Genomic DNA, 16,210 nt, shown 5'->3' on the forward strand with positions numbered 1-16,210 from the left:
TCCAAAAAAAAACATCAGGGACAGATTGATCTTCTGCAGAAAGTATAGTGAATGGACTGCAGAGGACTGGGGCAAAGTCATATTCTCCGATGAAGCCCCTTTCCAATTGTTTGGGGCATCTGGAAAAAGGCTTGTCCAGAGAAGAAAAGGTGAGCGCTACCATCAGTCCTGTGTCATGCCAACAGTAAAGCATCCTGACACCATTCATGTGTGGGGTTGCTTCTCATCCAAGGGAGTGGGCTCACTCACAATTCTGCCCAAAAACACAGCGATGAATAAAGAATGGTACCAAAACACCCTCCAACAGCAACTTCTTCCAACAATCCAACAACAGTTTGGTGAAGAACAATGCATTTTCCAGCAAGATGGAGCACCGTGCCATAAGGCAAAAGTGATAACTAAGTGGCTCGGGGACCAGAATGTTGAAATTTTGGGTCCATGGCCTGGAAACTCCCCAGATCTTAATCCCGTTGAGAACTTGTGGTCGATCCTCAAGAGGCGGGTGGACAAACAAAAACCCACTAATTCTGACAAACTCCAAGAAGTGATTATGAAAGAATGGGTTGCTATCAGTCAGGATTTGGCCCAGAAGTTGATTGAGAGCATGCCCAGTCGAATTGTAGAGGTCCTGAAAAAGAAGGGCCAACACTGCAAATACTGACTCTTTGCATAAATGTCATGTTTTGTCGATAAAAGCCTTTGAAACGTATGAAGTGCTTGTAATTCTATTTCAGTACATCACAGAAACAACTGAAACAAAGATCTAAAAGCAGTTTAGCAGCAAACTTTTTGAAAACTAATATTTATGTAATTCTCAAAACTTTTGGCCACGACTGTATAATCTAGCAAATGCACACATGAACAAAAAAGAACTCTGACCATCTTTCGGAAACTAGTGTACTACTAGCCAGCTACTTGTTAGCCAGCTACTAGCCAGTTCAAGTTTTTTATAGATTTCTAAAAATGAACAGCAAAACATCTACACTCAAACTGGCGCTAACGATTTCAGCAGCTTTCAGTCCATAATGGCAGCCGCGCCTCCGCAGCGCCATCTACAGACTGTTACCCATAACACAACAGAGTTTCGCCTCTTGGGCTTCTATAATCTTTGGTCTCGATTCTCTTTTGGTTGGAGGGGAAGGGGTAAGGGGTAAGGGGAAGGGCCAGATAGCCCTTCAAACGAAGATTTTTCGGGACCACACTTCAAATGAAGGGGTATGAATTATCTCAGCAACATGGCTGCTACAGCGAACAAAAAGACACATAAATGTAAGCTTTTTTGGCATAAATAAAGATTTTAACGAAAAGTAATCATTTGTTTTATGTTACAGTCAATTGTGAGTTCATATTAATGGTCATGTTACTCAAAGAAATGTTTGCAAAAAATCGCTAATATTTGCTAACATCATATCATTACAGACTGCATGATAGTGCCACAGCATATGTCTGATCAGGGTGATAACCGCCATAAACATTGATGGGGGCTAATCCCCCCAATAATTAGAAATCGCTACACCATTTTCTCAAATATTGCCTATTCGAGAGAGAGAGAGAGAGAGAGAGAGAGATGGAAGTTGCGTGTATTCGCATCCGTTCGTTTATCTTTTATTGTGAGTTTACTAAAAAACAGCGATTGTATCCTCTCGTCGCTGGAAAATATAATGTAGCGATTCAGTATTCAAACTGTATTTAATAAAAGTCGTGGGGCAGCGTTGACAAGTTTATTTTCTCCTGGATGTGTGAGCTGCGCGATTTCCGATATGTGTGTGTGTTTGTGTGTGTGTGTGTCAGTAAGCAGTAGAATTCAAAGGTACAGCACGCACATCCAAAACAATAAAACTGGGTGCTGGGCAGACAAGTAGTTGCAAAGGTAAACAATGAGTCCGCACACCAGAAAATGCTCCTTAGCAATTTTAATGATTGCTCACCACGTGTAACGTTTCGGGCCCAAGCCCTTCATCAGACATGAAAACAAGTGGGGAGAGAGACACACCTCCATATATACAGCCATGCATGATCACATACATCCATGATTAATCACATGACCAATCAAGTTAAATTGCAATTAAATCAGGAAAACAGATAAAAAACATATATATATATACCGACATTTGTAATACAAAAATATATTAAGTGGCTAAGAGAATGCCTGCAGTGCTTAAAGCATAGCCTAGAAAGTTTTTTAAAAATGTCTCTACCACTGTAGGCAGTCGTGATAGATGAGCAAGAATGTAGATGCATAAGGGGTACCACAAAAGTGTGTTACATATATCATATCAAGTCAGCAAAACGATAACACAACATTTACAATATTAACACAATTACAGGAGTTATTTACAGAAATTTATTTTTTGACCTGAGGCCATTTCTGTAAATAACTCCTGTGAAGCACTTGAAGGATTGCCATTGTGTGCAACCCTGAGCCGGCCTGTCTGGCTGCTGCGTAAGCCCTTTTGGCGATAGCTGATGTGGTCCTGCAGGGCTTAGATGGATGCGCTTCATGGCCCTTTAAGCCAATGGCAGAGGGCAGGCACAGATGTGCGGTGATCGTTTTCTTAGGGGATGAAGTTAGGTGTATCCCTTTTCGTCAGCACCGTCAACGGTGGTGAGAGCTGCTGCTGTAGAGGGGTTTACCTGTGCTGAGTAGGGGGCTCGTCACGTCGTGGTAAGCTCGTCATGGACGGCTGGCAAGAACGGGGCTGGGTGCTGGTGGGAGGATCTGGCGGGTCTCTGGCAGGAAACATTTGTCCAGTAAACCATGGGCGGGTTCATCCGGAGCCGACCACTCTAGGCCCAGATCCTTCAGGGCCTTTGCGAGGAAGTGGATTAGCTTGGCGTCTGGCTTCGGCCTCGGCACCTGAGGGGGCGGGGCTACTTCAGGCTCCTCGCCGGAATCACCCTATTCCTCTGTTTCTGATGCCGCAGAGAGGACAGAGAGTCATCTGCGGTGACATCATCGACGATGATGTCCTCCTCGGACACGCAGAATGAGTCCTCAGCCCAGGCACGGCCGAGGCAGGTGGCGTACTCGTTGTGCCCATCTCCATCGTGCAAGAGCCCCTTGCACAAACCAAGGGGCGCGACATTTAGAACAATGTGCGCTGGAAACTTGCTTTTTAGAAATTGCTCTTTGCTCAGATGCCGGATACCTGCAGTGAAGCTTGTGTTCGCTGCTTCGGTTTCTTCCACGGAGGTAAGCAGAGCTGAAGCTTCTTCTACTGCTTCTTCTTGCAGAAGTGTCAGTGAAGAGATGATCCTCGTTGCTGAAGGAGAATAATCTGATGAACGGCACTACGGGCCGACTTATATAGCAGGTTTTGGTGGACTAAAGCGCCATTGGTTAGTGCAGCTACACAAACGTGAACAAATCAGGCTTCTGCAGAAAGGAAAAAATAAGTTTTCCCATACATAATGGGAGTTGTAGTGTAGTGATATCGCGAGAACAGAGAGGGGGTGTGATCGCGAGAGTTGAGTGACTCGAGAGAATGGTCATGTAGTTGAGTATGTGTTAATAAAAAAGTAGATAACAGCCAAAGAGACTGGTTATTGAGACAAACGACAGAACATAAAATGGCGACGAGGATAAATACATAAAGAACGATCAGGATTGCCGTTCAATTGTTGCTGGAAAAGACATCTAGATCTGAAGGACTGACAGAGCAGGCATGGAGGGCGAAGAGGCCGTAGCACGAGCACCGCCGATACATGTCGCACAAGCTCAGTTATCGCCGCCTATTCCATTGAACCTCGGAGTTTCGGATTTGTATGCAGAATACAAAACATGGAAAGACTCTTACAGTTTCTTTGAGTTGGCCAGTGGAACTATCAATGCTGCCGATGCTGTAAGACGCGCTACATTTTTGCATTGTATTGGTGCTCCAGTGCAGAGGATTTTCGCGAATCTCCCGGGTCCCAAAGATTCATATACAGAGACTGTAAATGCACTGGATGCTTATTTTACACCACAGAAAAATGTTGTGCTGGAAAGACACAAATTCCGACAGAGATCTCAACTACAGGATGAAACGATTGACGCATTTGTGAACGCGTTGAGGGAACTGGCCAAATCTTGTGAGTTTGGAGCTTTAGAACGTGATATGATACGAGATCAACTCGTAGAGAAATGTGCACATAGACGATTAAGAGATAAACTCTTGCAGGAAGAAGGGCTGACGTTGGAAAGAGCATTAACTGTTGCTAGAATTTTTGAATCAGCCCAAGCAGAGTCTAAAGTGCTTTCAGAAAACAATATCAAAGAAAAAGACAGTCACGTTAATTTCACGAGGGGCACAAGAGCTCCCAACGCAAAAGTGAAACCACAAAATGCCAGCAGACGGCGATTTGAAAAGAACAACAGCGACACCAAGTGTTATAGATGTGGACTGACAACACATAAAGCAGATGACTGTGGAGCAAAATCAGCAACTTGCCTGTACTGCAAAAAAAAAACGGTAATTATGCGCGTGTTTGCAGAAAAAAAAACAACTCACAAGAGTATAAAAATGAAAAATACAAGGCCAAAGACAAGTCAGATCATAAAGACAAACCAGTGAGAGTTGTAAATGACAATTCTGATTCAGATGAATTTGTGTATTCAATTGATCCAGAAGGAAAAGAGACCATAAAAGTTAATGGACAGAGGCTGAAGATGGTCGTAGATACAGGAAGTGGAAGAAATTTCATTGGAGAAGAACTGTACCATAGATTGTTTGCACAAAAAGTTGAACTGAAACAAACAAAGAGAAAATTCTTCGCCTATGCACAGACGCACCCTCTCCACTGTGTGGGATTTTTTGAAGCAAACTTCCAATGGAAGGATAATGGAACGAAAGATGACATTTTTGTAATCAAAGGAAGTGTTGAGCCACTGCTAGGAAGACGGTCATGCTTTGACTTAAAGATTCTGAATACCACAGACCAGGTCACTGAAATTAACAGTTCGGAAGAAAGATTTTTGAAACTAGAGGCTGAATATCAATCTTTGTTTAAAGGACTGGGGCAAATCAAAGGTTACAGCCATAAAATATCAGTGAATGAAAAAGTCCCTTCTGTAGCTCAAGCTTTAAGGAGAGTACCCTACCTGATGGTAGAGGCTGTGAATCAAGAGTTGGACAAAATGCTTGAAGATGGCATCATAGAGGAAGTGCATGAAGCATTTGAATAGGTGTCAAACATTCTTATCATTCCAAAAAAAGACACTAAAGAAGTGAGACTTTGTGTAGATCTGAGAGAAGTGAACAAAGCGGTAATAAGAGAAAGACACCCAGTACCAACAATAGACAGTATACTGCAAGCAATGCAGGGAGCAAAGGTGTTTGCAAAACTGGATGCCCGTAAGGGTTTCTGGCAAGTTGATCTGGCACCTGAATCCAGACAAATGACTACATTCATTACGCACAGAGGATGCTACCGTTTTAGAAAGGTTCCATTTGGATTGTCGAGCGCTCCTGAAGCATACCAGAAAGCCATGGACTCCATGTTATGTGGGATGCCAGGTGTGGTGTGCTACATGGATGATGTGGTCGTATTTGCTGAAAATGAAAATGAGCTGGAGCAAAGACTGAGAAATGTTTTTCAAAGATTCCAAGAAAAAGGACTGACCTTGAATAAAGAAAAATGTTTCTTCGGACTTAAGCAGATTGAGATTTTGGGTCATGTTGTCACAGCAGAAGGAATAAAACCAGATCCGCAAAAGGTTTAAGCAGTTTGTAACGCTCCCAGACCAGAAAATGTTGCACAGTTACGTTCATTCTTAGGCACTTGTGGATTTTTGATGAAGTTTGTTCCCAATTATGCAAATCTGTCTGAGCCTCTCAGAAAACTAACCAGACAAGGTCAAGAGTGGCAGTGGTCATCTGAGGCAGAAAATGCATTTAAAGGACTGAAAAAAGAATTAACTAGTGAGACATGCCTAGCATACTTTAACATAAGCGCTCCAACAGTTGTGATTAGTGATGCCAGTCCAGTCGGACTTGGAGCAGTTTTGCTTCAGACACAAGAAGATGGAGCTAAGAAACCTGTAGCATATGCAAGCCGCTCTCTGACACCCACTGAAAGGCGTTACTCTCAGATAGAGCGGGAAGCCCTAGGATGCGTATGGGCAGTGGAACACTTCAGAGCATATTTGTGGGGAGGCAGATTTACTCTTCAGACGGATCATCGACCTCTCATTTATATGCTCAATCCAGAGAAGTCAAAGCTTTTGCCTCCTAGAATACAAAGACTAGGACTGAGATTGTATCCATATGACTACAAGATTGAACACATTGCAGGTAAAGAAAATGTTGCAGACTCACTTTCTAGACTTCCTTTACCAGAAACAGAGGACAACAGTTATGTGGACACGTATATGGACAGAGTGTTGTCTGTAAATATGATGGATGTACAAGCTTTGACTCTTGATGAACTTAAAAGAGCTACAATGGAGGATACTACCTTGACGCAGCTGATTTCCATAGTGGAGACAGGACAGTGGCCTGCTACAATTCCTGAAAGCTTACATCCATACAAACGCTGCTCAGATGAGTTGTCAACCCATGATGGTCTTTTGCTGCGGGGACATAGGATTGTTCTTCCTTCCACGCTGGTTCAGCGAGCTTTGAGAATTGCACACGAGACACATCAAGGTGTCATTCGCACAAAGCAATTTTTGAGAAGCAAATTCTATTGGCCTAATATGGACACGGATGTTGAAAGAATGGTCAAAAACTGTAATGCGTGTGTTCTGAATCAACCCTTGCATGAAGATCAACCACTGCATCCATTAGAACTACCACCCAGACCGTGGACTAAGATAGGTGTTGATTTGGTGGGTCCTATACAGAATGTGTATATACTCACAGTTATAGACTACTACACATCATATCCTGAAGCAGTAGTAATTGCTGACATTACTTCTGAGAATGTTTCCAAAGAAATGATGAGAATATTTGCCCGATTTGGGTACCCCTTGGAAGTAGTTACTGACAACGGGAAGCAGTTTGTTGGTAAGGTCTTCGAAGCATTTTTGAGAACTTGTGGAGTTAAGCACATTAAGGCTTCGCCTTACTACCCAAAGAGTAATGGTAAAATAGAAAGATTTCATCGTTACTTGAAGAAAGCCTTCAAAGCAGCTAAAAGTGAGGGAAGGAATTGGAGAGAAGATCTCTCAAAGATTCTTCTTGCCTATCGATCCACACCACATAGAGCATCGGGTGAGACACCAGATTATCTGATGTTTGGACGAGACGTGCGTACAAAGTTGCCTAGTCTCATAACAGACAAAAGAGAAACAAAAGACATTGAAAGTCATCATAAAAGTTACAATGAGAAAATGAAGCAGTACGCAGACATGAAAAGACGAGCCAAAGAACACAACTTTAAGTTAGGAGACGTTGTATATGTGGCGAGTATGGAAGATAGCAAGCTGGACTCTAAGTATAGAGATACTCGCTATGTACTGCTGAAGAATACGTCGGACAATTCCTTTGAAATGGTCAATGTAGAGGATGGCTCTAGGATTGTGAGAAATGTGAAGCACATTCGTCATGTTCCTGTTCAGCTGGAGATTAACATGGAGCCTGCTGAAGTACAAAGTGATCAAGCCACTCAAGAGACAGTGGTCAAGTCAGATTCCTCAAAAGAGCCACAGAGTTCTTCTGTTACAGTACCAGACAGGGTAGTAAGCCTTTGACCACCCGTAGTGGTAGAGTGATTAAGAAACCTGCTCGTTTCAAGGACATGATTATGTAAATGTTTGAGTATGTTGTTGACTGTTTAGTCAATTGGGATTGAAACAATAGAATAGTACATTGTGTTCAGAGTAACAGTATCAAAGTGATTAAAACAAAAAGTAATTTGTTATTTGTTTAGTATAAGTTCTCTAATACTAACAAAGGGAGGGATGTAGTGTAGTGATATCGCGAGAACAGAGAGGGGGTGTGATCGCGAGAGTTGAGTGACTCGAGAGAATGGTCATGTAGTTGAGTATGTGTTAATAAAAAAGTAGATAACAGCCAAAGAGACTGGTTATTGAGACAAACGACAGAACAGGAGTGAACATTCCAAAGGTAACTTCGAGTTGCCAAATGACAGCCAAGAAACCTTTTTAGAAACCGGATTTAGAGAGAATCTGTAAAGAGGTGTGGACCAAAATCCCTCCTTGGATGTGTGCAAATCTGGTGGCCAACTACAAAAAACGTCTTATCTCTGTGCTTGCCAACAAGGGTTTCTGTACCTAGTACTAAGTCATGTTTTACTTTGGAATCAAATACTTATTTCACTCACTGAAATGCAAATCAATTTCTAAACATTATATAATGTGTTGTTTTCTGGATTTTTTGGTTGGTATTCTGTCTCTATACATTAAAATAAACCTACCATAAAAATGTCAGACCTTTCATTTCTTTGCAAGTGGGCAAACTTACAAAAACATCAGGGGGTCATATGAATATTTCCCCTGCTGTAAATATAATATTCTTTTGATTGATTATTAATCAGTATTTAAATTTCTTATATCTAAGTTATGATTTTCCATATCCTTGTATTAGACACTAAAATGTGTCATTATTGGAATGTTTTTTTCTTGTTCATGAGAAGCCTCTCCATATGCTAAACCTCTGTCAACTCCTCTCAGGTTCACAATGCCTGTGTAGGTCATTGAGGTCATCAGGGCATGTCGTCTATGTGACCAACATTATTCAAAACATTTAGGTTGTTTTCTATGTCTGTACGTGAAATAATAAAGCTGAATATGGTATTAGCTTCTCTCCTTTTCTCTCTCTGAGAAACTGCACTTACTGTCTGTGTTTTGGGAAACAGTACCTGATAAGAGTAGGAGCCGAGCTACTCAACCTTGAAGTAGATATGTGTTTCTCTATGTATGTTTGTTGGTATCTGTCTGTGCAGGACCAGTCACCAGGGGGAGTCATAACGGCACACGGGATGGAAGGCACATCTGGACATCTGTCACCCTGATGCACTGGGTGGCAGATATATGTCTTAGGAGTGTGATGTCGCGTGTCACCTAAACAAACCTTCGGAGATATGTTCCGGACTTTATTAACATATATGTTAAGATTCTGCATCTTTTTCCATGATTTAACCATTCAGAATAATTTTTACCCAAGTAATGACATAGTTGGTGACCTCTGTTGGAGTATAATTTCTGTACTGAGAATGTATGCAGAGTGGCCTACAAACTCCTTGTGAGTATTGAAGCTGATGAAACTGAGAACTATTTTCTTCTGTAAATTAAGTTTAATATAACCTCAGTAGTAATTATTCTACTGCTTATGTCATGATGATTTATGACTTTGACCTTTGACCTTTTGACAGGTTGAACTTCCGGTGACCTTATGATGGATGGGTTGAACTTCCGGAATGAGTTCAGGGGTTAACCTATGACCGTTTCCCACGCATCGATCATGTGGTTTTGACAGAAAGTTTTACCCTATTGACCTAGTTAGTACTAAATTATAGTTTTTGACGGCTAGTTTAAACGGTAAAGGAAACACTCCCCACGCATCGATCAAGTGGTTTTGACAGAAAGTTTTACCCTATTGACCTAGTTAGTTCTAAATCATGGTTTTAGGAAACCCTCCCGATGCATCGATCATGTGGTTTTGACAGAAGCTGTTTGAACTTTGTGTCAGTTAGCTTGTTTGAAGTTTGTGCCAGCTAACTTGTTTGAACTTTATCCCAGTTATACGGTTATGTGTGTGTGTGTGTGTGTGTGTGTGTGTGTGTGATTATATGGCTTCTCCCCCCTCCCATCACATTCCTGAGCAGTGTATAAATGGGATCGGTGTGTTCTACGTTTATATATAAAACATTATATAATTTATATAATATAATAATTATGCTAAAGTTGGAAACATTTTAGTTATTTCATATATGTGACATTCAGTTATTTCACATTTATATATAAAACATTCTATAATTTATATAATATTTATATAATTTATATAATATAATAATTATCATGCTAAAGTTGAAAACATTTTAGTTATTTCACATTTATATATATATATATATATATATATATAAAACATTATATAATTTATATATAAAACATTATATAAATTACTAAAACAATTAAAGGTTTAAAACACATTTTAGTTATTTCATATATGAGACATTCAGTTATTTCACATTTATATATATAACATTCTATAATTTATATAATATAATTAATTAAAGGTTTAAAAAACATTTTAGTTATTTCATATATGTGACATTCAGTTATCTCACATTTATATATAAAACATTCTATAATTTATATATTAGAATTATCATGCTAAAGTTGAAAAAGAAAAACATTTAAGTTATTTCACATTTATATATAAAACATTCTATAATTTATATAATATAATAATTATCACGCTAAAGTTGAAAACATTTTAGTTATTTCATATATGTGACATTGTTATTTCACATATATATATATAAAACATTATATAATTTATATGATATAATTAATTATGCTAAGGTTGAAAAACATTTCAGTTATTTAACATTTATATATAAAACAGCCTATAATTTATATAATATAATAATTATCATGCTAAAGTTGAAAACATTAAGTTTTTCACATTTATATATAAAACATTCTATAATTTATATAATATTTATATAATTTATATAATATAATTATCATGCTAAAGTTGAAAAACATGCCGTTCTTTATATTCTATCTTTTATATAATATACATAATCTGAAAGCAATTTAAATAAGGTTGAAAAACATTGTGTTCTTTTAAAAAGGTTATACATGAAACGTTTATAAAAAATATACTGAAACCGACTGTTTCAGATAAAACAAGATCCATTTTTAGGGGGCAGAAGAAGCTGTTTTCATATCAGCTTTGATCCTGACCCTCTGTGTCCCACTGTCTACGTCTGCACGCTACAGTGCACACTCGTCCGAATTTACTACAAAATCACAATATCTTCAAAGCCATTGCTAATTAAAACTAACGTATCTCACGCAGGAGTACCGTGTTTTGACAGTTTTCTGACGGTTCACCTATGAATTACGGTTGGTGCGCGGCTAGCATCTCTTGTACCCCTCTCTCTCTCCCTCTCATACATTCATTCGTCTCCAAGTCTTATTTTCTTCTTTTAATGAATATAAACACATTATACATTCGCAAACAATATAAAACAAAACATTTACATTAGTTTTAGTCATCACTAAAAATATACATTTTACCAGGATCAGGGAAAAAATATATAATTAAACAGAACAAAGAATATGGTCTATTGAGGAACCCGGATGTGTCGTTGACACAATTCAGTTAAATTCATTTCACATTAATCGTTGCAAAACATTTTCTATATTATATTTAAAACCTTTTATATCCATCTTTATATCATATCTTTTTCAAAAAGCTGTTTAATTATTTATTTTAACCGTACACCTACAGTAGCACCACACACTAAAATGCTGCATGCACGTACATTTTTTTTATTAAATTTAGTTTTTAAGCGATCTGAATTATGACTACCCTATACATTTAATCATAAACCACACGTACCGTGTTATATCACTATAATATCCATTCCACTATACAATTTTGTATTCTGATAAACCAAATAAACAAGCGGACATACGCATGAACATATCAAGTTAAAAAGAGACTTATCTCTATTTTTAAAAATATGAAAAAATAAATAAATAAAATTATATATGACAACGTGTTACTAAACCAGAACACACGTTTTAAACAAGTATTCATCATGTTTATAAAACACATCGCAGTAACAGACATGTTACTAAACCAAACCAAATCATTTATCATACATTTTTAATCATGTATTCAACATATACTTATAACACCAATGTCTGGGGGAGGGCAAAATACCTCCAGTCACCCCAAAACCCACTCAGACTCCAGGGGTTAAAGAATATGGAAATAAATAATTATATAATGACATCATCATCCTAAAGCAATTCATTAAACAAAAAAAGTATAACTTAAAAAAAAGATCACTTATTTTAAATGTGATAGCATAGTATATAAAATAAACATTTCTGATGATACATATAAAAAATATCCCTTACATATCCCTTACATAGACCGGGGAGAGATGTCCAAACATGAATGAAATATCCCAAAATAAAATAATACGACTTAAAAAAATAAAAGTAAAATGTTTAAATCATAAACAGAATCTCACAGGTCCAAGTTGGGGTATTCTCCTGTATGTGAGACCTGAAGGGGTGCTTCACACACCCCGCGCGTGGCGAGGGTGGAGTTCCAGACCGCATGATCTAAGCCAGAGGGGTACATTATTTCAAAGTTAACATTAATGTAATGTTTGAATAATCAGTACCCTCACTACATCTGATGTAATTCATTACATCTGTTTAAATGTTTCTTAATTCAACAAAATGATGATATATATTACCTAAAATATTTAGATTTTTATATATTATATAATAATTATTTATATCATATCATATATATATAATTATATTATATTAGATGCGTTATGCATTAATCACTTTAGATTCTTTAAAGTTCTTATTTTTTGCATGATCTTCAAAGTTTTTAATACCATCTTTCTGTCTCCCTCTCCCTCTCTCACACGGACACACTGACACACACACACACACACACACACACACACAGACAATGAAACATGATGCCAAAGTCTTTCTGTATGTTTTAAAAATAAAGCTAAAAATATTGATTTTGCTTTAAATGTATGCTACATTTGTTTGTCGCAGCATAGACTGTGAAGTTTAGATGAAGTTGATTGATCTTTTAGAAGAATTCTTTCAGAGAAAGACCCTCGATCGTATTCACCCATTAAAGATGGTTCAGGAGAGATGGGTTTCTGGACCCACGCATCCTAGAGATGTAATTTATGTGCGTTGCTACGGTCGTAAACCTTTCACATATCTACGGTACTTTCAGACACAGAGCAGGAAAGACATTTGCAGGGCCTCTGTTTAACCGTTCCAAAATACCTCCATTTAAAAGCAAAATTAAAATATAAAAATGACCGCCTGTACAGCTGTAGTTCTATTTTATATTAAAAGTATCCTTACTATCCATATTATATTCTTTATTTAAAACGATATATTTAACCGGCAGTATCCCCCCAACGTGTTTTCCATCAGTTGTTTGGCCTTCGGGCTTTTTACGTAGTGCTTTTCAGTTACTGTAAGATCGCTTTACACTAGTGTAATGAAAGTTAACTTTTCTTAAAGTTTATAGTTGTATTTTACTGTATCCGCATCCTTCTATCCTGTAGATTGTATGCGTACTGTAAAATAACAAATATACATTTTGCTTAAAGTCAGTAAAATAATTACACCTACGATTTGAAACGTGTTTAAACACATTGTGTGTCACTAAAGCAAGGCACGCCGTCTATCGTCTTATTTTTTTAAATAACCTGATGACCAGCATTGTTTCTTCATATAATTTATGCCCCCGAGTGCTTTTCTCACACGAGTAGAAAACTCTTTCTCTTTGGATGTGTTTGGCAGAAACATAATTTCTACATCAGAAAATTTTTTAAATGTACGACTGAACTTTTCTCATTCGACAGAAATACTATTTTCAAATTATTTACCCGGCCTATGACACTAGGTGTAAATGTTCTTACCTAGAACAGAAAACATACGCTTTGATTATTTTGTAGGCATCGTGTAATGTTAAATGGTTTACTAAAAAAATTAAAGCACCGGCAGCTGTGATTTTCAAAATGAAAGACATGTACGAGCTAAGGATGTGTCAACTATTATCATCATTTCCTTTTGACCCGGATAATACGGTAATTAATTTTCTATGCGAGTGACACAATATACAGTTCTCATACTATTGGTGTAAATAGCCGTGCTAAAACATTTATGACTATTTTTGCAGGCCAGCAGATCATGTCAAGGGTGTTTCACATCTAAGAATCACAATGTTTTGTAAATGACATTTTTCTTACACCTCGAGATTTAACCGTATCAAGATTTTGGGCGACCGTTCGCAATTTCATCATTTCGTCATCGTAATAGGAATAAATGAAAATTAAGAAATTAAGTTACAGTTTTTCTCTTCGAGATATTTCTTTTAGCGCAACTTTGTGTCTGTCCAAAAAGTGTGATCGCATGAAGCATCGACGCAAAAATGAAGTCTAGCTGTTTTACACTTAAAACTATTACAACATCAAACGTTACACTCGTTTAAGTTTCCACACTCTTGTTGAGATACATTTTTTTATCCATAACCTTTCGTGTATTCGAGCGACCAAATCACTAAGAAAGACAGTATAGCAAGAAAACCTAACATTTACAACGCATATAGAATTTAGTTTTTTTTTTTTTTTTGTAAATTATATTTTTATTACTCCGTTAGATTTAGTCATCGTGTTCGGATAGCCGATGACACAATTCACATTCTGTTTTAAGACTCCTGTAAGTTCGTGCTAACTCTCGCGTGGGAAAGAGAGCGGGGTGAGCGCATTCTATTCATTTAAGAACAATTATTAAACATTTGCCCAAACTTTTTTATTATTTTGACAAAACACAACACGACGACATTAAAGATTGTTATCAGTTCCTACGGCCACCTTCTTTGATTCAAATAAAGCAACATCTCTGGTGTACGTGTGTATGTGCTAAACATCTTTGCTTCTCCACTTCTGACAGATTTGTTAGATGGGCTACCGTTGTAATACAAACACATTTGAGAACTACGATGTTCTCACTTTTGTAACGGTTATAGAAAAATGCCATACACACTTTTGCATTTCATAATTCAGTGATTTTAGCTGTAATGAGCACATGAGACAAAAATTGTCAATGTGTGACTCGTAAACATGAATAATTTTATTTATTTATTTATTTTTACCAGAGATAGTCGACCGATCTGTTGACACGTTGTTTTGCAGTTTTCTGATGAAGAGTTTTCTCTGACCGCGGTCAAACATACACTGCCTGTTCATAGGAATTTTACAGCATAAAAATATCACCCCTACATCTAGAGCTCTTGTTCATATAGCCGATGACGACGTTCACATTTTACTCGTCGTACTCGTTTCAACATTTCCGCTTGACATTAAAGAGTAGACCTATGCGTACGCCCCTTCGGTCGTAAGCATTATCATCTACCGCGTGCTGAGATTTTTCTGCTTTGTCCACTTTTGACGGATTTGCTAGAGGGACTATGTCACCTCGTTGTAACGTGATTACGTTTAAGATCCATAAGATTGCACTACATTCACCTGAAAAGGTTATAGAAATACTCTTTTATACAGGAAAACGCGTATCAGAATAACAAATACCTAATAGTGAAATCCAGTATTCTAAACTATTGTGAAAGTTTTAATGCAACTCTGTAAATAGCTTTTTTTTTCTACTACTGTATACATTATTGTTTGGTTGTCTTTGTACGGTATTTCAATCAATAAACCACTGTTGATAAGTCGTTCATTTAAGTGAGAGACGGGATGATTTTGACTGTTTCAGTCATTCATCGTGTTTAAGGTCTGATCCGGAAACTGCGCTACGACTGGAACTGCGCTCTGTCACGTCTAAATAACCCGTTGTTCTTTAAGAAAACACGAGGCGACCAGTTTCTGACATCTATTAATTCACTTCATTTTTTCACAACCGCAAATGTTTTGTTTAGCATACATATTAGTTTTAGTCAGTTACATAGGCCTCACGCATGAAGTTTATAGTTATTTTAAATAATTATGATAGAGTTACAGGTTTAGGTTAGTGTGGCGCCTGTAAGCGGTGAAAACTTCAAGCATCATCGACGACGGTGTTACTCAAACAGCCCATAGCGTTATCTTTTAACAAACTATTGTATTGCGCGTTACTAAGACAAAATCTGTAACAGCGTTCATTAATATGTTGAAATGAAAATAAACATACAAAACTTTATAATGACCGCGAGTTTAGTATAGCCTAACACCGCATAGACAAATGTTTGTTCTAACTCTTTCGCCCTAAAATTGCGAGATTTCTTGACTTTGCCGTGTTTAACGGACTCTAGATCTCATCGCGCCGTAGCGAACTGTAAACCACACACTTTCTCATCGCATTACGCTAAGAAAACAGCACATGGTTAAAGCTATTACACCATAAACTGTCTAAAGTTGTTAATGTACAAGCACAGTAAACTATTTCTACAAAAAATATCATCGCACCAGTTTTTTTTTTTTTTTTTTGCGTATGATACATCGTTCAACAATACTTTTGCACACTCATTCGACTGTA

Source organism: Carassius carassius, chromosome 24 (genome assembly GCF_963082965.1).
Source record: "Carassius carassius chromosome 24, fCarCar2.1, whole genome shotgun sequence".
Lineage (NCBI taxonomy): Eukaryota > Metazoa > Chordata > Actinopteri > Cypriniformes > Cyprinidae > Carassius > Carassius carassius.